The sequence below is a fragment of the Amblyomma americanum genome, chromosome 2, assembly GCF_052857255.1.
Source record: "Amblyomma americanum isolate KBUSLIRL-KWMA chromosome 2, ASM5285725v1, whole genome shotgun sequence".
In the NCBI taxonomy this organism is placed as follows: Eukaryota; Metazoa; Arthropoda; class Arachnida; order Ixodida; family Ixodidae; genus Amblyomma; species Amblyomma americanum.
In genome coordinates, this window is record NC_135498.1 from 151,732,338 (window position 1) to 151,755,077 (window position 22,740).

The window sequence follows — 22,740 nt, forward strand, 5'->3', positions numbered from 1 at the left end:
CGACAGCAGAAAGCACGGAATTGGCAGAAACAGAGGTGATGCTCAAGTTAGGGTTAAGCAAGGAAAAGGCGATGCGTCTCTGTGACGCGGAGAAAGAAGAGGCCAAAAGGCAGAAGAGGAAAGGGCGCTAGCATGCGCAGACGCTCGCGAAGCAGAAGAGCGGGAGGCGAAAAGAGCTCGCGAGGCAGAAGACCGAGCGGATAAAAGGGCTCGCGAGGCAGAGAGAAGAGCTCACGAGGCAGAAGAACAGGAGAAATAGAGGATAGATCAGGAGAAGAGTTTATTTTGTGGAAACAGGCGCATTTCGCGGGAGGATATGAGGAGATCACGGTCAATGATCAGCGTTCCGTAGCAAGTACAGAATCCCCTAGACCGGCCTGAGTTTCCCCAAGAAAGCTGAGGGCCTCTGTCGGTGACAAAAGAGATGATCTGGACGCATATCTGCGACGATTCGAGCGGATAGCTTTGGGACAAGGCTGGGAGCGCAGTGAATGGGCCACGGCATTCAGCATGTGTTTAGTCGGAGAGGCGCTGAATGTATTTGGAAGAATTCCTGCTGCTGATTCCATGGAATGCGAGATAGTCAAAGAGGCACTCCTCTAAAAATTCAGGCTTGCAGCAGAGGGTTTTCGTGAGAGATTTCGTACCGCGAAACCTGAGTATTCCGAAACTACTAAGCAGTTTTCGTGCAAGTTGAAAAAACTATTTTGATAGGTGGCTTGATATGTCAAACACAGAAGAGTTTTAAAGGGATGCGTGGCAAGCTGGTCACAGAGCAAGTTTTAGCGTGTTGCAGCTCAAAGCTAGCACTATTCCTGAAAGAAAGAAAGTTGTGTTCACTACAAGAGTTTGCCGACAGCGCAGACCCATTTCTCGAGGCTCAAGGGCTGAGAAGTATGAGTAAGGCAAGGGAGGAAACACAAAAGGTCCCAGAGACAGATGCGACAAAACCAAGAGCATATGATGGTGCATCTAAGGCGCCAGTAAGGTGTTATCTCTGCGGCAAGGTGGGACACCGTGCAGTTGACTTTCGGACTAGTAGCGTTGATCAAAAGACACAGGCTGCGTGTCAAGGATGTAAGAGGAGGAGTCATACTCTGGATGAGTGCCGATACAGAACGCACGACCGAGCTGCATACATTGTCGACTCTAGGGTAGAACTTGTCACGCAACCCGAAGTTCCACAGCTGAAAGGTGAACAAACGCCGCTGGAAAGTGAGGCGGTGAGTGGAACACCCAAGTCGAAAGCTGCAACACCGGTGCTGATTGGGCAAACTGGGGACCGTGCTATATTAGTTCTTAGAGGCAGCGGAGCCAACACAGTTTTGGTTCGGAGAAGCCTGGTGAAGGGCGAGGATCTTACGGGGAAGCATCGGCCGTCACTATTATATATAGCACAGTAAGGTACCTTCCTAAAGCCAGGATTCTAATGTCCATGTCATTTTAAACTGAACAGGTAGTGGCAAAATGCGTAGAAAAACCCATCAACGATCTCATCTTGGGAAACATTTTGGGTGCAAGAAGTGTCGAAGACCCCGATCCCCAGTGGAGGATGCTCGACGTTGAAGAACACACAAAGGAGGAAAGGCCCGCGACAGCTCAGACGTGTGCAGTCAGTTTCTCGTCGTTAGTGGAGACAAGAGCTCAAGCGACAGCCCGAGCAGCGCAGCGTCCACTCTCTACTCCTGTTACGATATGTCTCAGCGTAACACCAGGCGAAATCGAAATTAGGCAAAGAGAAGACCCTAGGTGTAAAGTCTGCTTCGAAGGAGTCGGGGAAAAAGTGAAAAGAAAGAAGAGTCGTACGTCATTCGAATATCAATTGGTAAATTGCCTTCTGCACAGGGAATGCATATTAAGCCCAGGAAGGCGGGACCAACAGCTAGTGTTACCGAGAGATATGCGAGAGATAGTGCTACCCTTAGGACATGACGCCATTATGGCCGGACACCAGGGTGTTCAAAAAACAGTGTCTAGGATCACCGGGGAGTTCTTTTGGCCGGGTGTTCAGAGTGATGTTAAGCGCGTTGTTCGCTTATGTGACGTGTGCCAGCGCACAGTTCCGAAGGGAAGAGTTTGTCCCGTACCTTTGGGCAAGATGCCAGACATCGACCTACCGTTTCAAAGAGTGGCTATTGACATTTTTGGGCCTATCTCTCCAGTTTCCGCCAGAGGCAATAGTTATGTGCTTACTCTGTCGCATACCATGAAGTCTCTGGTTGACGTGGCCACTCGTTATCCTGATGCTATTCCGTTGAAGGCTATTGACAGTATCCAAGTGGCGAAGGGTCTTCTGGCGATGTTCTCGCGTTATGGGTTCCTGAGGGAAGTTTTGAGTGTCCGGGGCTCGAACTTGACATCGGAACTAATGAAGGTTAACCGCCTTTTGTCAGTAAGGCAGTTAGTGACAACGCCTTACCCATGTGTAATGGCTTGTAGAGAGGTTCAACGGCGCCCTCAAATATATGATCAAGAAAATGTGCCAGAACACCTACCGAGTGGGGATAGACATCTCCCAGCTCTTTTGTTCGCTTACCGCGAAGTACCGCAAACGAGTCTTGGTTTCTCGCCCTTCAAGATGTTGTATGGTCGAACCGTTAGATGTCCGCTTAAAATACCTATAGAGATGAGGGTTAATAAGAAGATTACATCAGATCTCAAGACAACATACACATACTTTCTTGAGTTGCGGGACAAGTTGGAGGGAACATGCAGGCTGCCACATCAAAGCTTGGAAAGGGCGCGCAAAGGATAAAACAGCTACTATGAGAAGAAAGCCACTCACAGGAATCTGATTCCCGGCGACAAGGTTCTCATCCTGCTACCCACGGATCATAGTAAGTTACTGATGCAGTGGAGGGGCCCCCACCGTGTGACACGGAAGAAAAATGACATGGATTATGAGATATTGATAGATAACACAAAGAAGGTTTTCCATGTAAATATGTTTAAGAATTATCAAGAAAGAAGTCCCGTACGGCGTTGCGCCCCCAAGGTAGCATGCTCGGTAGTGGCCGAGGAGACAGATGATGTTGCCGAGGTGCCCACGTGCAGTGGGAAGAAAAGGGTTGGATGAGGATTCCACTAATGAACCGCAATTTTATTGAAGACAGACGATCACAGCTCTAGTCCAAATAATGGGGGAGGTGTTTTCAGACGTGCGGGGCAAAACGGAGGTCATATGTTGCAAATTAGAGCCCTCTACAGATAGAGCCAACTAAACGGCTCTAGCTATCTCTAGAATGTATCTTTTTGGTGTTGTTGATTTGTTGTTGTTGTTGCTATTGTTATGTGATTATACAAGGGAGCGTGTTGTGTACGTCAACATGCTTATTAAGAACTCTGTACGGACAACGATAGTTCTGTGTTAATGTTCCGAAAATGCAGTTTGGTATGCTGTGTTAGTGGTGTGCTTTTGGTTTGTGCCGGACATCTGCGGTGTGTTGTATGCTTGGTCCAGAGTCGCCACGAAAGATAGTCAGTTGGCTGGGTGGCTTGAAGATGAAGATGACGTGAGCAGTTTTTTATGGAAAAACTCTTGAGAGAGAGGGCCCTTGTCGCATATAATAGGAAGTCTAAAATAAAATCATGAAGGAAAGAGGTGTGGAGGAGAGGTTGGTGATAAGGATGACGTGGATTAACCGAAGACTAAAGAAGATGAAGAAGCATTCGGTGAGGTGGAGAGATGTGATTGGTGAAGATGAGAAGCATAAGAAGACGATGAAAAGGATTACGTAGACTAACGTCAAGGCTATAAAAGGACGAGGGAGAGTGAGGCACGGGGGGAACACCAGAGAAGCGGAGGCTCCGGCGGGTCAGGGACGCATCGGCTGGAAGAGAGCGATGCCGGCAACTGCTCCGATGAGCTCACATTCTATGGCTTCGCATCGTGGACTTCCTGCCGTTCCTGAGCCCGTTCCGGGGAGTTAACTGAGGACACTACCACCTGCTAAGGCCAGGGATGTCTTAAGCGCTATTGCCACCCATCCGGGTGGCGGCCCCAACGCCAACACTGACATCACCTCCACGGGCGCTTGGACCGGGAGCTTGTACGACGCAGCTAGCGACGCCGCCGGCGACGCTCACCGCAGCACATCGAACGCCATCCCAACGCCGGCTACTGGACCCCTACAACGCTGCAAGAGTGCCGAACCAACCGTGAGCACAAATACCTACCGCTAAATGTAGAACGCTAGTAGTAGACGCTGGTAACAGTGTTCCCGGGTCGTGTGTATTTATAGTCTTGGTGTTTTGTGTTTGTTTGTTTTGTGTGCTAGTGTTTGTGTTACGTAGGATGTATTAAATGTGCGTCTGTGTGGGTACTTGTCACTTAGTACATTCTTCCGGTCCGATTGTTCTCCGGGGAGATCCGTGACAACTGGACATCTAGAAAAATGCAAGGTCTTTCACCAAATCCCCATTGAGTCTGCCGATATGCCGAAGACGGCCATCACTACACCTTTCGGCCTGTTTGAGTACGTGCGCATGAGCATTGGGCTACGCAACGCAGCAGATACTTTCCAAAGATTCTTTGCTGAAGTGACGCGCGGACTCCCGGCTCTATTGGCCTAGATCGACTACATCCGCGTCGCGAGTCGTACTCCACAAGATCACGAGCGTCAACCCCGGGAACTCTTTCAATGCCTCCAAGAATTTGGCCTGGTCGGCAACGCTAGAAGTGTGTCTTGGGCTCTATTGAGCCCGAGTTCTGGGGCCACCACATCTCAGCGCTGGGAATTGGGAATTCGGCCATTGCCTTCTCATGTGCAGGCTGTTAAAGACTTCCCACCACCCACTACCCTACGCAAGGCCCGTGAGTTCCTGGGTCTAGTGAATTTTTCAGGGTACGTTGTGCCGCACTGTTCCGAGCTTCTCCAACCCCTGACCAACCTTCTTCGCACAACCAAACCCTCCTCCTCCGCGATTTCCTGGTCTCCCGAGATCAGACTGCTTTCATGACTGAAAAACAAGTCCTCGCCAATTCGATCCTTCTCATCCACCCTAGGACTTGCGCGCCAACTAGTATCATAGTGGATGCTTCCGCGCGACCGTTGCTGCTGTTCTCCCGCTGAAAATCGACTCCAAGTGGCACCCACTAGATTTATTCTCTAGGAAGCTCAAACCTGCCGAGAATCGCTACAGCGTGTCTGGCCGTGAGCTGCTCGCCAGCTACTCCACCATCCAGCATTACCGCCACTTCCTGAAAGGCCAGCCATCTTATGTTGTAACGGATCATGAGCCTCTGGTGTATGTGTTCCATACGAACACTTCCAAGTACGCCGCCCGTGAACTTTGTCAGCTGGCGTACATATCGGCGTTCAAAGCAGATATCCGGCATATCAAAGACACCGAAAACGAGGCAGCTGATGTACTTTCACGCATTACTTTCAATCGCGTGTCTACATCTGTTGCGGACTGAGAATGTCTGGCCCCGACGCAGCTAGAAGACCATAACTTGCAAGCCCTGCGTGACACCCCCCGTGCCCTCCGTCTGGAGCTCGTGCCTCATTCGTTTGTGCCCAGGTGGCTGTGGTGCGATGTCATCAGCTCTACGGCGTCCCTTCATCGCGGAGGCTTCCGTCGTGCCATCTTCTAGTCACTTGACGACATCTGCCATCCGAGTATCCCAGCCACGCAGACCCTCGTTACCCAGCGGTACGTCTGCCCGGACATTAACACCAACGTTCGCACAAGCGGGCCTGCTCGCGCTTTTATATATATATATATATATATATATATATATATATATATAACCTTGAGAAAGTAATTATATATATATATATATATATATATATATATATATATATATATATATATATATATATAATTAACTTTCTCAAGGTTACATCAGCAACAATGAGAGAGGACGCAAGGCAAAAAGCTGCGTTGTTGCAGCTTCAGAGCCGCCCTGCGCCCTCTGCCGGGGTGTATAACCATGCAGCTGATCACAACAGTGGAAGAGCGCACTCACAAACACAAAAGAAATACAGCCGCAAAGTATCCACAACTGACATTTGCATGAAGTTACGCCTCTAATATCATTGGACGTTATTTCTCAAAAACTGCTCCACATTTCTATGTACAGGGAACATTTACAATCACCCGAGATACAATGCAAGTAAAAATAATGCACACAAAACTATATATATATATATATATATATATATATATATATATATATATATATATATATATATATATATATATATATATATATATATATATATATATATATGTCTTGATCACGAGCTATGTACATTCAAACATAGGAATAAGTGTCACTAATTTATGCCGTGAAGTCTCTTCAAGTATTATGTTGTTCTTTTGCAGAATAATGAGTTAATGGGATAAACTATATGTCAGTGACTGCTTACCGTATGTGCTGCGGCAGAAAGGTACGCACCATGACATTTTGTTCCGTGTATGGTAGGATGGAATCGAACGAGTCAGGTTGAAACTTGATAAAAGGAACTCATTATTAGTGGAAACGGCGTTTTTGTACATAGAGATTAACTTGAATGGGAATAACTCTGAGATTGTCATGATATTAAGCCTTGCAAATTAGGTACCCGTATCAGTACGCCACGGCACATTAGCTATTAATCTAATTGCTCATTTTTGAGCAATTAGAATTTTTATTTGATTTTGCTCGGTGGTTTTCCCCCAGACCATGAGACAATAAGTTATATGTGTCAATTTAAATGCATTGTAAACTAATACTTTCACTTTAGTGGGAAGTGTGTGCCTATGGCGACATAGGATGCCATTAATCCTGTTTATTTTCGTGCACATTTTCTCAATATGTTTATCCCAATTAAGAGACTCGGTCAAAACAACGCCAAGACATTTCACAGTTGGCACCACTTCATTTTTTGTTTGCTATCAAAGGTCGAGATTTGCACGCACAATTCTGTTTTTAGCTCGGAATAATATTGCTTTCGTCTTGGTAATGTTTACTTTTAGGAAATTCTTTAAGGACCATTGACGCAGGAATTCTAAGAATTGATTGCCGAGTGCTAGTAGGTCAGTTTCTGTATTACCTGAGGCAAGCATTGTGAGGTCGTCTGCATACGCTATTATGTGTACATGAAGGGGAGCAGAAAATATATCATTAATGTAGATAATAAATAAGAGCGGCCCCAGAATGCTGCCTTGAGGTGCACCGGAGAGGATAGGTTGCGAGTTTGATATTGCGCGATTAATGGAGACCATTTGTTTACGGTATTTCAGATATGACTGAATTAAAGATAAACTTGTTCCTCTAATGCCATAGTAATTGAGTTTATGCACCAGTAAATCATGATTAAGCAGGTGAAATGCTCTTGAAGAATCAACAAATATTCCGAGTACAAGTAGTTCTTCCTCAAACGCTTTTATTATTATCTCTTTTTGCTTAATTAGTGCCATTTCTCTGGACCATTGTTTTCTGAAACCGAATTTACTGTCTGATAAGACAATGTTTAACCATAAAATTATGAATTCTCACATAAATAATCTTTTCCAGATCTTTGGATAATATCGGAAGAATGGAAATAGGCCTGTAATTACCCATATCTGATGTAGTGCCGCCTTTGTGAATAACAGCCACTTTTGCTCCCTGCATTTCGTTTGGGAAGACACCAGATGCTAAAGCTAGGTTATAGATATGCATTAGCATTGGGGCTATTATGTCAACTACATACTTAAAGGGTTTGATTTGAAAGCCATCTTTATCTTCAGAGCTGCTATTTCTAAGATTTCTAAATACTATCATGATTTCGTCTTCATGTGTAGGATACATGAACAGGGATTCCGGAATACATGGCGTGTTATACGCGTAACCCACAGTTTTGTCAGAGGGATAGCATAGTGTATTGGTTACGTTAACAAAGAAATTGTTAAATTCATTACACAGTTCCTCATCACTTTTTGGTATACCATCTTTCATTGCCTTGCTTGCCAGTCCGCCAAACTGACCTGACATACAAAGACATTAACTCTGTGTTTCCTGCCACCTGGTGTTCGCTTTGACCACGTTCATCTTGACTTGGTTGGACCGCTCCCTTCCTCTCATGGCGGCCGGTACATTCTGGCGATAATCGACCGCTTCACCCGTTGGGCCGAAACAGTGTCCATTCTGGGGAAAATACTTTTTGGGGAAAGGAAAAGGCTCATTACCTGTCTCACATATCGGCGGACACCTGAACCGCGCCTTAAGGGAATAGATAAAAGAGGAAGTGAATTAAGGAAAAAGAAAGGCGATCTGTAGTGGAGGTCTGCGGAATAATTTCGATCACATGGAGATCTTTAACGTGCACTGAAATCGCACAGCACACGGGGGCCTTCGCGTTTCGCCGGACGATACTGCGGAACCAGTTGCCAAAGCCTTCGTTTCCGCATGGGTTTCCCGCTTCAGCTGGCCCGGCACTGTTACCACGGATTGCGGCCACCAGTTCGAATGCACCCTCCTCACTTTCCTTATCCGTTTTGTCGGCCCAAAACACTCCCGAACCACAGAATATTATCCCTGTGCCAACGGCATGGTTGAGCGGCTCCGTCCTCAAGGCTGCCTTCACTGCGCGAATGGATCGCGAGCACTGGTCGACCACCTTCCTGTGGTGCTTCTTGGCTTACGCGCCGTCCTTCGTCCTCACCTCGGCTGTTAGGCGGCCGAACTCTTCTTCAGTGCACCCCTGCAGCTTCCTGGAGACTTGTTCGTTCCTTCGGCTTCCTCGTCCCAGCCCCTGCAGTGCCTCCAACGCCTACTGGTCAGTATTAATCCCCTGCGCCCAGTTCCGCCACGATCATCTGACTCTCATGTCTTTATGCACCCAGACCTTGCATTCTAGACGGATGTTTTTCTAAGGCGAGACGCTGTAAAGGCACCTCTTACCCTCTCATACAAGGGCCCATGCCGCGTCCTTAACAAGACGACAAAGTCGGCAACTGTTCTGATGAATGGTTATGAAGAGGTAGTCTTCTTGGATCGCCTAAAACCAACATACCTTGAGACACCTCCCCAGGAGCTCCCCTCGGATGTTGCCGGCATATCTGCGGACCTGCCTGCCGCCAAGGTAGCCCCATCTCTGCCCCGTCGGCGAGTACATTTCGCCGTTCCGTCTGAGCGGGTGGCCCTGTAGCGCACAGTGACGTTGCAAAGTGGAGTCGCTATGATCGGCGTTCCCAGCCGGCGAAGAAGAAAATATAGATGAACGCCGCGTGCTCAGTGCGCACGCACGACACTGGCTTTTCGGTGCTAGAAGCCTGATACGCTGGTCCTCTGGATACCTGATATCTGATACCTGATTTAATATCTGATATTCAACTTATTCTTGGAATATGGCGAAGTGTTTGACTTGAAGCACTCTGGCACGGGTCGGCTTTGTACTGCACTGCCTCCGGGATCAGCCCGGGGCATATTAGCGCGTGCCTTTTCTTTCTATCGTTGCCCTCCTATCCTTTAACTCTGCTGCTTTCAGCACGCAGCAGCGAGCGTGGCTCTGCTTGAGCCAGTAGGCAGGCCCGTGCACTTCCCTTTTCTTTCTTCTTATCACAACAGCAGCAGCGGCAGTAGCAGTGCTCTGGCGCTCCGCTGCTACCCTGCCAATTTCCTATGCCGTCATGCCAAGAAGTAGAGCTCTTTTCTTGATAATGTCACAGACGGCCTGCTGCCGCATTGATATCCTGCCATGCAATCTTACAAGCCTCCTTAACTTCTCTAGTTAGGTCGTTGTGGTGAAAGGGATGGCAAGGTGGTTTTGCCTCCCATATTTTGCAATGGGTTTCTGGATGGCCATCTGTGGACATGTAGTTAACTTTACTGTTGTGCTCTTAGAGTCGCAAATTAAAACACTTGCCCGTCTGGTCTATGTAGTACCTTCCACATGAAAGCGCAATTTTGTAAATCACCCTCTTCCTGCAAGGCCGATAGGCATCTCTGCGTTTGATTGATTCTGCACTGAGGTTTCCGCGTTCGAGTAGGGCAGCTCGTTATGCACACACTCAAAAGCTTTTTAAGGGCCGCTAATACCACTTTTACGTCAGAGGTTTGTCCAGCCTTGCTTAGATTGTGCAAAACCTTATGCAGGTATGCAATCACGGCTAACTTTTCTTTCTTTTTTATTCCATTTTCCTAACCTCTTCTACTCTCTGTTGGTCGTTGATGTGTGACGCAACTTTTCTTCTGCAATGCAGGCCTTCGCCGACTGAAAAAATAATATGTTTCCCCACCACCTCCAAATGCTCTACCTGCTTTTGTACACGGCATATTCGCATGGCTTGCTGAGAGCGCTCGACAAGAAGAAAAGAACAATGCTTCTTTTTTCCAGCTTTGAGTGCGCAGAGCTTTATTGCGAAGGAGGCTTGCCAGCTCTAGGCTCATACATTCAGCAGGCATGATCGTAGTTAAAACGCAGCCGCAGATCCAAAACCTAATGCGGTCGGCAAATAAGGGCCTATTATTTTCAATTGTTTTAGTTTGCCCCAACCTAATATATGTCCTGCGCGCGCAACTCATGATTAGGCGTAAATGCCCTAAAGCACACAATAAAATAGTCTTTAATACGCGATAAAATAGGGTCACCAAAAAGAGGTCCATCTAAAACAAGTAAAAAGTCATCAACGTACCGAAAAATTTTCAAAATCCTAAGATCATCTGGCCGCTCATAAAGAGCCTTGTCACAATGAGCTAAAAACAAATCGCGTGAAATCGGCGCAATACACGATTCTCTGCAAACACCTTGCTTTTGCAGGTAAATATGATTGTCAAAGGCAACAAAGGTTGATATCAAATACAAAGTTAAAAGCTCTAAAAAGCCCGCCGTACTCATACCACCGGCTTTGTGGAAATCGACGGCAGCACACTCGGCATTCCAGCTTCGGCGCAGGACAACGGATTACGATGCGGCAATCAATAAAACAAAGGTTTGATATCAGCAGAAAGGGCTGTGATATCTTTGTGGTCAGTAGATCTGAAAAAGTCAATAACTGCAGACGAATCCTTAGTCAAGAAAAGGTCAACCACGCTAAGCAGTTTCAGGTACCCTCGCAAAAACTTCGCGACACACTTCTGCCACGTACTTGACCACGAAACGATGCCGTGAAAATGAAAGCTCGGCTCCTTCCCTATGCCTATTTTCTTATTTTATAAACGCTCACACCAGACTATTCTGGGTGAAGGGTTTTTTAACGAGAAGTAGTTTATGCACGCAATTTTGTTATATATTGTAAGATTTCCCTACAATAAATTATATATCCGCAGAACTTTTTTTATAAATATGTATCCACGTTTTTTTTGCTATTAACGTTTCCTCTATCCTCAAAAGCGTTCTCTATTGACTTTCTATTGCAATCCTAACTGCTCGATCTGAGCGATGAAAGAATTATACAAGAATGATTTTGCTACACATCGGAAGAATGAAGCATTACCTTCAATACTGCCATAACAGCACCTTAGAATTTTTTTACTTTCTAATTTTTTGTCCAAGAATGTTGGAAAATTTGTGTAATTGGTGCCAGTGCTACTTATCCAGAAATTGACGCTCGTTTAACTTAAAAATATTTTATTCGTAACCATTCGAAAGAGCATTGAAGGAGCAACTCAGGCGCAAATCTAATCTTATGAGAATTTGCTTAGTGGACGTGGCCTGGTAAGCATGACTATCTTCAGCGGAGTAGCTCGCAAAACTGCCACTCATTACCATCAGTTTGTTCAAGCTGAACGCGGGTCCCCTCTTGTTTCGTAGTGTATGGGGATCGTTTCTCTCTCATCTTGTCTACCACTTACCTTTCCCATGCGGTGTCAGCACCTATTACGAATAAATTACATATAATAACCCATTCGTTTAAGCAAGATGCTACTCCAATGAATTCTAAAAGTGAAAAGGCGTCTCATAGGCGTATTTTTTCACCCACATGCCTTTACTTTTCTAGATTTTGTTTCCACCTCACGAATACTGGCTTTACAGGCGAAGCATAAATTCTGATACATTGTTTACGAGCGATAAGCACTGCGTTCAAATGGAATACATCGATAACGACGGGTCTTCTGATATGGTAATGTTGGATGCTCGTAACAACAAGACAGAACACTGGTAAGTGCACTTTTTCAGCCTCAATTTGCCTATTCTTTATTATACCTCCGATTTCTTTGCGCATAGTTTCGGCGGCTCGACGCGACTAAATGGGCTTAATAAACTCCTCCTTCACGCCGCGACGCCGCGAAGATGGCGTGGCGCTGATGTCAGCAGCGACTTTCGCGCGGTAGGCAACACAGGTTCCGCCCGCCCGTGCTTACCGTAGCTGCCGCAGCTACCGGGAGGACGAGGCGGCTACATCGTGCCCGCGAACTGCAGAAGCAGCATGTATTGACAAGCAGCGTCACTGTGGGATACGTGTAGTTGCATAAATATAAAAATAAATTAGCCTCAATAGGTTTTTCGCAGATTAATACCCGAGCAGGCCATGGTTTAAAGCTCAGTATGGGTCTCGATCGACGCTTCCACTCAGTGTATTCTGCAAAGATTTCGCTGTGGGGAAGATCTTACGCTCACTCACCTATACAACAGCATAGTGCGCTTAAAACAACGCAAGGAAAAAGCCAACACCGATTTAGCTACGCACGTGGTGATCACCCGAAGCTGCTTTGATGTGCACTGGGCGCCGGTCGGCTCACTCACACACTGCATATTTTAACGAGTGCGGAAGTTCTACTGAACATATAAGGGAGCGTTCATTGCAATGAAGATTTACTTAATTAGGCTGTTTCTTAAAACGAGCGACATAATTATATTGGATTCATATAGAATGGTCTGCTAAATTGTGCCATTTTGGCACGGTCACGTTGCCATGTTTAGTACAGCGCACTTTAACGTGTGCGAAAAGCAGCGTAAGCATGTTTAGCGTTTTTCATTGCACGATGTGTCAGAAGCTGGTTTACGAGGTTATGCATGAAATCGAAGCTTGTTTGAAAGAAAACGGTCGCAGGGCGGGAATCGCCCCAGTTGCAGCGTTCTTTCGTCTTCGATTTTTTCATCGCATGACAATGGCGGACAAAGAATACTATCAAGCACGGGGTAACGATTTCGAGCACGCCTAGCTATGTCCAGCACACGTAGTTTGCAGGCGACTGGCGTGTTCCGACATCAGCCGCTCCGTTTTTCAAACCCCTTACCTGCTCAGCAACCGATTCTTTGAAGGGGTAAAGTAACATACACTGTCGGGTGAAACACTAACGAGATACTGGGATTAAGTTATTAAGCGCACCACTAGCTGGCAACGCACTGCCCAGCAGGTGCGTCAACAGACGGGAGGCACTCGCCTGCTGGGCCGTCACAATGCCACTGCTTTTTCTTACTACAGTCCAGAAGTAAAATAATGCTGACTAGTATAGTGTGTGAAAGCCGTGATTTCATTCAGTGTCTACAGTAGAAAACAAGGGTAGCAACGCTTTCTGTTTGCCACCAACCACATACATAATGCTCAGTGCCAAGCTATTTCCCGGAACACGCAGGTACCTGGTCAAAGCGAGCCCGTGAGCCAATGAGCTCCGCTTTCAGAGCTTCCATTGGGGTTTTTCCTTTTCAAATTTCTTCGAAGCCTTTTTGTAAACAACAGTTTCATCCTTTCCTGTGTACTTATCTGGCCCAAAGATTCTTCAGGGAGATATCGAGAACCCGTACAGGCTGGCCACTTCTGTCTTTTAAAGTTGAAAGCGGTTGAGACGATAATGTCTTCAAATACCCCTTCTTAGAGAAAAAAAGTCGGCAAATAGCTTACGTGTGAGAAGGCTTAAGCCCACCTGCTCACTCTGTGAAGGCAGTCGCCGCGCCCTTCGGCGTGATGTAACTCAATGCCGCGCAGACACCGATTGTACGTCTGCATGGCTCCACGTATCCGTCACCGCTACGCAGCCGCACCCCTTTTGATCTGCGCGCCAACTTCGGGAAGGCAGTTGCCACTCTACCGCGACCTGTGCTCTTCCTTAAGCGTATGACGCGACAGGTAATGGGTTAATGACCATATATGCAGAATTGGTATCTTTCAACATAGAGTTAATATATCCCTGGGAGTTCTCATACCACTCCTGGTGAAATAGAGTAGTGGTGAAGCGGTGCACCACTGCCGTGCGATGGCAGGCGCTGCCACCGGTAGAATTTGTGCAACTCAGGTTGCTCGGGAAGAGCAACCTTACGCAACCAGTCATTAACTGAACCTTCACCTGACAGGTAGCATGTGGACGCCATATATTATGGGTACCATCGAGTGTCGCCACTGCGCTGGGATGACAGGCGCTATTTATCGCCGCAGCCTGGGCAGAAGACATGGCCAGTGGCTGTAATCAAGCGGTGAGGTGTCCGGTCATATAGGTCACAAACGTCGGTGTATGTAACCTCTAGGAGAGACTGGCTGCACGTAATGACAGCAGACGCTGATGAAAGAAGATCCCAACTGAGAATAAGTTAATGAGCACAGGAAGAGAGCGCAGTAAGTTCAATGTGATGGCGGATGTCGTCGATAGTGATCCGTGTGGTGCACAACGCAGGAGGTGGTATTGAAGCCTCATTGGCAGCACTTAAATGCGGACCGAAGTAGGCAGTATGGACTTCCTTCAAATGTAAACACATGTCAGAGCGTATGACAGAAAGAGTGGCGTAGGTATCCGTTCATGCTTCCACAGGAGTTTCTTCAACCCAAGCTCATTTATTCTACTTGATTTCTGCTGGGATATGATTAACCAGCGGTTGTTATCTGCTCCATTGTGCCCTGTTCGTGTCCCTTAACGTTACAACTATCATTTTCCTTTCCATTGCTCGCGGCGTTGTCCTGAATATAAATTGAACCCTTTTCGTTAGAATCCACGTTTTAGCCGCACAGCTGAGTACCTGTTTGAAACAGCTGTTGTACACTTTTGTCTTGAGGGATATTGGTAAATTGCCAATCATGATTTGAGAGAACCTGCCATGTGCACTCTTTCCATTCTTGTTCTTCCAGTTCTTTCTCTCTCTTGAACCGGATCTGTGATCACTACCTGTCCTAAATAGACGTATTCTCTAACGACTTCCAGAGCGTCGTTACCAATTGCAAGCTGATGTTTCCTTGCGAGACCTGCGCATCACTTTGATTTTCTGCATATTACTTTTTAGACCTACTGTTCTGCTCTCCCTAAGTCATTGATCATACATTGCAGTTCATCCCCTGAGTGACTTAGCAAGACAATGTTATCGGCGAATCGCAAATCAGTAAGGTATTCTCCTTTAACTCTTATCCCCAAGTGTTCCCAATTCAAGCCCCTGAATACCTGCTGTAAATAGGCTGCGAATAGCATTGGCGAGATCGGGTCTCCCTGCCTGCTTCCGTTCCTTGCTGGAATTATGTTGCTGACTTTATGGAGGACTATGGTAGCTGCGCTCTTGCTATAGATATCTTAGAGTAGTTTAACATAAGGAACTTCTGCGCCCTGCTTCTGCAATGCAATCTAAGAGGGCTTTATTTAGGGATTGCTTATATTCTGCACGTTCCTCTACCACCAGATTGATAGTTTGAATATGGTCTTTTGTCGGGTATTCTTTACGAAAGCCTGCCTGGTCCTTTGGTTGATTGAAGACTAAGGTAGTCCTCACTCTATTAGCGATTATCTTCGTAAATACCTTATACGCTACAGACCGCAATCTAAACGAACTGTGATTTTTCAAGGCCTTGGCGTTGGTTTTCTGACGGAAATAGATGATGATGTTTTTGTAAGCTTCTGGTACACTCGAAGTCGTAAGGCTTTGTGTATGCAGCGTGGCTGTTTTTCCTTCACAATCTCCTCACCATCCTTCAATAGGTCTGCTGTTGCCAGATCCTCACCAGCTGCTTTCCGCATTTTCATTGCTCCTAAAGCGGCAACTCGATGAACAATTCCTCGGCGTTCGTGTTGAGCGCATGCCGAGCGTGGTGCCGAGCGCATGCGCGCTCGGCACCGCGTGTCGACAGACGTCAAAAAGGGGCATGCATCGCTATGCTCCTGGTGCTGGCTCTCTCCCTTTCTCGAGCCGACTGAAAGAATGTCAAGCCGTGTACAAAAGATGGTTGGGGAGCTGAAAGGATTCCAAGAAAACTTAGGGGAACCTGGAAGAGCTTCAAGCCACGAAGAAAAGATCCCTGAGAGCCCCGCGGCCGACGCAGGCTCGAGCACCCCTGCGCGGGCGCCGGTATCTGATATATACTACAGACATTGTGACGGGCTAGAAGACTACGAATTGTGCTGTGGCGCGGGCAGGAGTACTCGCGCCAGGCCGTCCGCCATTAAAATCATCCTGTAACCGTCTGTCATCTCATCTCGTTCATGGGCTTGCCGTCACGTAACAATATCTGCGCTCCATTCGCGCCTGCTCACGCGTCGCGCGTCTTGCATGCGCAGACAGGACCCAGCGTACGCCCGTGCGCGTAAGCTCTCCCCCATGCGCCCAAGATGTGTCCATCGAGTTAGGGCCTTTACGGTTCATTTTCTTCCTCTTTCGCTGGAAGAGCGATGTACCAATTCTGGGCGCTAATGGCTCTCATTGACGTCCTGACAGCATCGGTCCTGACTGCATCGAAATAGGCAACGGAAGGTCACGCTAGGAAATTGTTTATTTCCTAACGCGAAGTAAAGCACACTGCGGAAGAATGTTCTATCCGTAAAATACATGTTCAGCAGCTCACCAGGTCGTTGACGTCGTCTGGCGTTGGTGTTCAGGGGCCGGCGGGCAGCGAAAGGAGTCCGCGGGGCACGTAGGTCAGTTCCGGCAGCGAGAGTCCCCTTCCCGCCGCGCTTTCCCTCCTTTTATCCCCTCGGTCATTGCCTCCCTAGCAGCAAATCGTTATCGTCAAGCTTAGGCATGCTACCCTCTCCGCAGAAGGCAGCGCGCTGCCGTGACGTCATTTCAGTGCTGGGCCGGAAATGAGCAGAGTCGCAGGGGTGCCTTCTCTACACATTCCTGGTGGCCAGCGCGCACGTGGAAGTCACGATCGCCACTGGCGCGGGGGACGAGGGGGGATACCAGTGCAATCCACATCCTCCCCTCCTTAAGAAGCCTCCAGAACACAGAAACAGGGACAACATTACTTGATCTTCTCCGCCATTCAGGCATCGAGGTTCGTTGTTCTTCGGCTTCCGCAGGTCCATCAGTTGACGGCCGCGCCACGCCCCGCCGATCAGCTGCTTCGCTCTGTAGATTTGGCTTCCCGCGCGATGACGCTGTCGAAAGGCATCTTGCTCCCCGTCTCGGTCTTTCGAGTGCGCGCTGCTGCGCCCTTCCGGTGAATTTGGACGACCGCCTGCTTGGCGCCGGCTGCGATGGCTTGGAGGCCAGGCCCATGACTGCGCCGCCCTGAGGTACTGGGTCAGGTGGCTTCAGGGGCAATGGTTGCGGCGCTTCTATAGTTGAGGCCGCGGTTGGGCTGTTCCGGCATAACTGGTCAGCAGGCGAGGGCCCAGCGTTGCTGTGGTAAAGGGGCTCCGGCAGGCAGTGGCGCTCAGTCAACGGGTGGGCAGCTCCGATGCGATGTGGCAGGTAGCGGGGGTCGCCTGGTTAGAGCAGGGCGGCGACTGCTGGTCGCGGGCGGTGCGTAGCGTCGGGCCTTGGGCGCGGCGCGTTGCCGAAGCTGGATGGTGGCTGGTAGTTGGTAGTGGAACGGTGTCGTTCTGATGTGCCCTGCTTCTTTTCCATCTGCGCTGAAAAATGTCAACACAGATGTAGCCAACTCCCGCAGTGCGTTCTGTGTGGCTATTGGACCCTCACGAGAGTCATGAGCGTTAACGCAAGTCATCCTTACGTGACACTGATTGGTATGAGCGGCCCGTACGTCCATGCATCTAACGAGACTACCTGCCGGGTAGCGCCCTCGCTCTAGGCTGCGCAGGCAGATTCTATTTCTGCCTAGGGCGCAATTTATAGCGGGACGCGGGGTTCGCCGGCTGATCGCAGTTCTCGTTATCCGACTGCGACGCGGGTCGGGCTGTGTCCTAAACCCACTCATCTCGCTGCACGTAATGTTTCAGGTCGCATACGTGCACTGGTCCACCTGTCGGTTCCGACCGCAAGTACTCAAGCCTGTAAGCGAGCGAGCAGTTTCTCTCGTACGCGGAACGGCCCGATCCATTTCGGCGCCAACAAGGCCGCAAACTGTTTGCTAGCGTCGCTGAGAACGTGCTGGCGTTGAAGCACTAGATCGCCCACTTCGTAGTGAACATTCCTGTGTGAGCGGTCGTACAGTGCTTTCTGTTGCGCCCTAGCAGTGCCCAGGTTCCGGCGAGCCTTGCGTATGGCCTCCGTCATCTTTGCGCGCAGCTGCGTCGCGTATTCAGCTCGTGCTGACGAAGCAACTGGCGTCTCCCTGCTGTCCGATAGAATCCGATTCATCGAATTTAGCAGCTCTCTGCCCAGACTGAGAGAAGACGGAGCATACGCAGTCGAGCGGTTAACGGACGAACGCAAAGCAAACGGGATCTGCGGCGGATAGGAGTCCCAATCTATGTGCCTCTCAGGGTACGCGACAAGCATGTGCTTAACGTTGCGATTGAATCGTTCCGTGGGGTTCGACTGAGCATGATAGGTGGTCGTTTTCTTGTGCTTAATGCCGAGTGCAGCGCACGAATCAACGAACACCTTCGCAGTGAAGTAGGACGCGTTGTGCGTTATCAGCTGCTCTGGGAAACCAAACCTGTTGAGTACGTTCATCAGCTTCTCCATGATCACTCGTGGCGTCAGCTTTCTAAGGGGGAAAAGTTCAACCCACTTGCTGAAGTGATCCATGACCACCAGCAAGAACTTGTTCCTACTCGGTGTGAACTTGTTCCTACTTGATGTGACGATGTCACACGCCGCGATTTTCCAGGGAGTCTGCCTGTTAATCTGGTGCATGAGGCCGGGTGGTCGTCCGCCTCGGGGTTTCACACTTTGGCACACATGGCACGAGCGGGCGTAGCGTGTTACGTCCCTTTTCATGCCAGGCCAGGAAGCAAGGTGACACAATTTAGTGTAAGCCTTGGGGCCGCTTGCATGCCCAGCGATGCAAGAGTGTTAAAGTAGCGTAACAGTGCTGCTCTCAGTGCTCGCGGTACCACCACTTTGAACGCCTCGTTTGTGCCGCTGTCGGAGGGGATATACCTCAGCAGGATGCCGTCGGCATTCAGCAGATACGAATCTATTGCGCTCACAGCACTACCAGCTGTTTCCAAGCGCTCCGCACCGACACCAAAACAAGCTTTCTCCGTGTGCGTGGTGGCCCTGCCGCCCGGCTCCCGGAGCCCGTCGAATACCTTTCGACAAAAAGAATACTTCCGCTGAGCTTCGAGCAGCTCCTTTCTGCTGAACACGATCCCCACGGAACTTGCTAGTCCACGCGGTTCACGCTCTCGCCCTGGATCAACTGATGGTCCACGTTTCTTACTTGGGCTGCGGCTCGGGTCTGTGCTTCACTCTCTCCGGCTAATGGGGCGGTCGGTCGCGTGACCTTCATCGCACTGGGCAGGCGCTCGCGAAAGTGCGTTAGCCACAGCGGTGTTTTTCCCTTTGCGGTAGCGCACGGTAAAGTCGTAACGTTGCAGCAACAGCAACCAACGCGCTAGGCGGCCGCTCGGCTCGCTGAGTCGTCTCAGCCAGGTGAGCGCCATGCGATCTGCCTCGATCACAAATGCCACCCCATCGACTTAGTAGTCGAAGTTTCACAGAGCAAAAACTATCGCGAGACATTCCTTCGCTGTCACCGAGTAGTTTCTCTCTGCCGGCGTCAACTAACGGCTCGCGAATGCTACCGGACGGAGAATGCCTTCATGCTCCTGAAGCAACACTGCCCCTAAGCCCAGGTCGCTTGCGTCGGTTTGAATCACAAACTCCTTGTTTAGGTCGGGTAGCTGCAACTCAGCCGTGTCAGCGAGCACTTTGGTGAGGTTGCGCAGTGCATCCTCTTGCTCGTGACTCCAACTCCAGCGCTCGCCTTGATTCAAAAGCTTTGCCAAAGGTGCCTGCAGCGCTGCGCAATCTGCGATGAACTGGCGATAAAAGTTCGCCATTCCCAGGAAGCGTCTGAGACAGGCTAGAGCTGTGGGAGACGGAAACTTAAGCAAAGCCTCAAGCTTATCATGGCACGGCAGAATGCGGCCTCTGTCGATCGTGAACCCCAACAGTGTTATTCGGGTCACGGCGATCTGTGCCTTCTTCGGGTTCAGAGTGATTCCCACAGACCTCAGCCTATCTAGGACGTCCCTTAAGCGGCGCAGGTTTTCCTCGAACGTTTTCGAGTACACTACGATGTCGTCAGGTACGCGAACGCATGTTGCCACTTCGCATCTCTCAGAACATGGTCCATTAGGCGCTGATAAGTAGTGGGTGCTCAAACCAAGCCAGAAGACATTCTCTTGAATTAAAAAAGGCCTCTGTGACAAGTGAAAGTTTTCTCCTTCTCCCGCTCATTCCTTTCAACCTGAAAGTATCCGCGGCTAGCATCGTGCGTTGTGAAGTACTTCGCCTCACCTAGGTTGGACACTAGGGAAGAAATGGTTGGTAGAGGGTACGCGTCTTTTCTCGTAACCTCATTCAGTTTGCGGTAGTCCACGCAAAGTCGATACGTATCGTATTTCTTTGGAACCAAGACTACTGGAATGCCCCAAGTGCTGTTAATTCTCTCAAGAACGCCAGTATCGATAAGTTCATCTAAGGCGCTGTACAGTGCTTTCATCTTAGCCATACTAATTGGTCTAGGATTGCACTTCCAAGGCAGTGCGTCACCCGTGTCTATTCTGTGCCTGACTAGGGAGTGACGCCAGGGCGGTCAGTGAATGTGGCGTTGTATTCGTGAAGGAGCGATCACAACCGTGCCTTCTGTCTCTCCGTACCACTTCACTTCCGACAACAAGGAGTGCGCTGACCTTCCCTGCACGGCAGAGCAGTTATCTACCGCGGCAACCTTCGCTCTGCCTTCTCTCGCGGCGATGGTCCGCTCGCCTCCTGTTTCTCGGGCTGGCGGGGTGGATTTGTCACGGTCTCCCCTCGCTCGCAACACGTTCGGATTCTGAATTGTCTGCGACACCGCTGGCGCTTTCGCGAAAAGCTTCAAGGCGCCTGACGAGCGCTCCCTGTAGCCACCGCTGCTGGTGTCTACCACAATACCAGTACAGTGCATCTTGAAACCGCGCAAAAAAGACAAGAAACGAGGGCTAGTCACCAACTACCCCGTCTCTCTCGATTATACAAGTCTCGGCTAGGAAGTCTCTTCCAGGAGTTACAGGAACGGATAGACAGGGAAGATGAACGAGGCGTTGCCACCGCACGCGTCTTTCCCAGCGAACCACTATCTTAGCTGCGCCGCTTGACCGCGCTGTGCCACTCGCGAGGCGAAAACTGGTATCGCACACTCTCAACCGGATTTTGTTCTCGCGTAGATGGTTTAACACCTCGTCACCGAACAAAGAAGCGCTTGCTCCTGCATCGAGTAACACGGTGAATTTCTTTCGAAGTATCGTTAGCTCAATGAACGGCGCTGACAAGTCAGCAGATCTTCCTACGCAACATGTCAAAGGCGCTAGCAAACCGGCGTTCTCTGTGTACGCCGCGCGGGACCGAAGGTCGATCACCGGCGGCTTTGGCCGTTTTCCTACCGTGTTTGGTCACGGGCGGGAGGGCGGCCACACTCGCGGGCGAAGTGCCCCTGCTGGTCGCACCGGTAGCAACGGCTGCCCGGGCCCCGACGGGCCAGGCGCTGGTCGCCACGTTCCGGTCGGTCGTCTCTACCTCGCGGCGCGGACGGTGGGGGCTGCTCGTGCTGCCGCGCGTCGGCCCCGCGATCTCGCCTAGGTTCGTTCTGCTCGGCGGCAGCGTGTGCTGTTTACAACGCGTAGCTGAATTGGTCCAAAGCGCGGTCGGACAACTCCCAACCCCTTGGGTCACGTTCGTCAGCAAACTGTGCTGACGCGTCTGCTCTGGATGGACTGCGCGCTGAGCTGCCATTCCACGCGCAGCGCGGCTCAAGTGACAGCGATGCGGGTGGTAGCGGCCGGTACGCTCACGCAGAGAGGATGTCTCCCTGAATGCGCTTCGCCTCAGCAGTCAGCTCATCCAAATCTCTGAACCTGACTCCTCTCAGGTAGGCCGTGAAAGTCGGGTGCGCTTGTCTCGCGGCACACTCAACTTTCTCCGTGTTCGTGACGCGAGGGTCCGCGAGGCGATAAAGTTCGTCCATCGCTCGGACGTACTCTAACAGATACTCGTCGGGGTGCTGGGTGCGGTGCTCCAGACGCCACTCGTAGTTTGCGGAAAGGAATTCGTCGCGGAAACTTGTGCAAAACTCCTCCATTGTCCTCCATCCGATACCGGCTAGTCGGTACCAGCGAGCCGCTTGCTCCGTCAAAAAAACAGGCACAACACGCGCGAGCATTTCGGTGTCTGCGATTCCTGTCATTTTCTGATAATGCAGCAGACGGTGGAGTGTCGTGGTACCCCGTGTAGTTAGGCAAGTCTATCCTAACACGTGGTGACTGGGCCGGGGCTTGCAAATTGTTTTGCAAAATACCCGCTAGGCTCTGCATAACCTGCATTGCGTTATGCAAGAGAACCTCGGATAAATGCCGACTAATGCCCTCGGAGTTTAGCGCAGCCGCTGGTGGCGTCGAATGCTGAGGCCTAGGTGCCTCATTGCCCGAGCCACGGAGTGATGGGGCGCCCTATGTGGAGCCCCATACCAGGCCTAAGTCCTGCCAACGCATCATGGGATGTCCCTCGGCTATTATGCGTGGAACGC

The 22,740-nt window shown here is 49.7% G+C and overlaps 1 long non-coding RNA gene across 1 annotated transcript in view; it reads left to right on the forward strand.

The window, feature by feature from the left end:
- The window catches only part of LOC144119173 (uncharacterized), a 68,551-nt gene that overhangs the window by 40,055 nt on the left and 5,756 nt on the right, over positions 1 to 22,740 (forward strand). Inside the window, exon 2 of the long non-coding RNA XR_013312282.1 lies at positions 11,911 to 12,071. This is a non-coding gene — a long non-coding RNA (uncharacterized LOC144119173). The remainder of the gene's footprint in view (positions 1 to 11,910; positions 12,072 to 22,740) is intronic.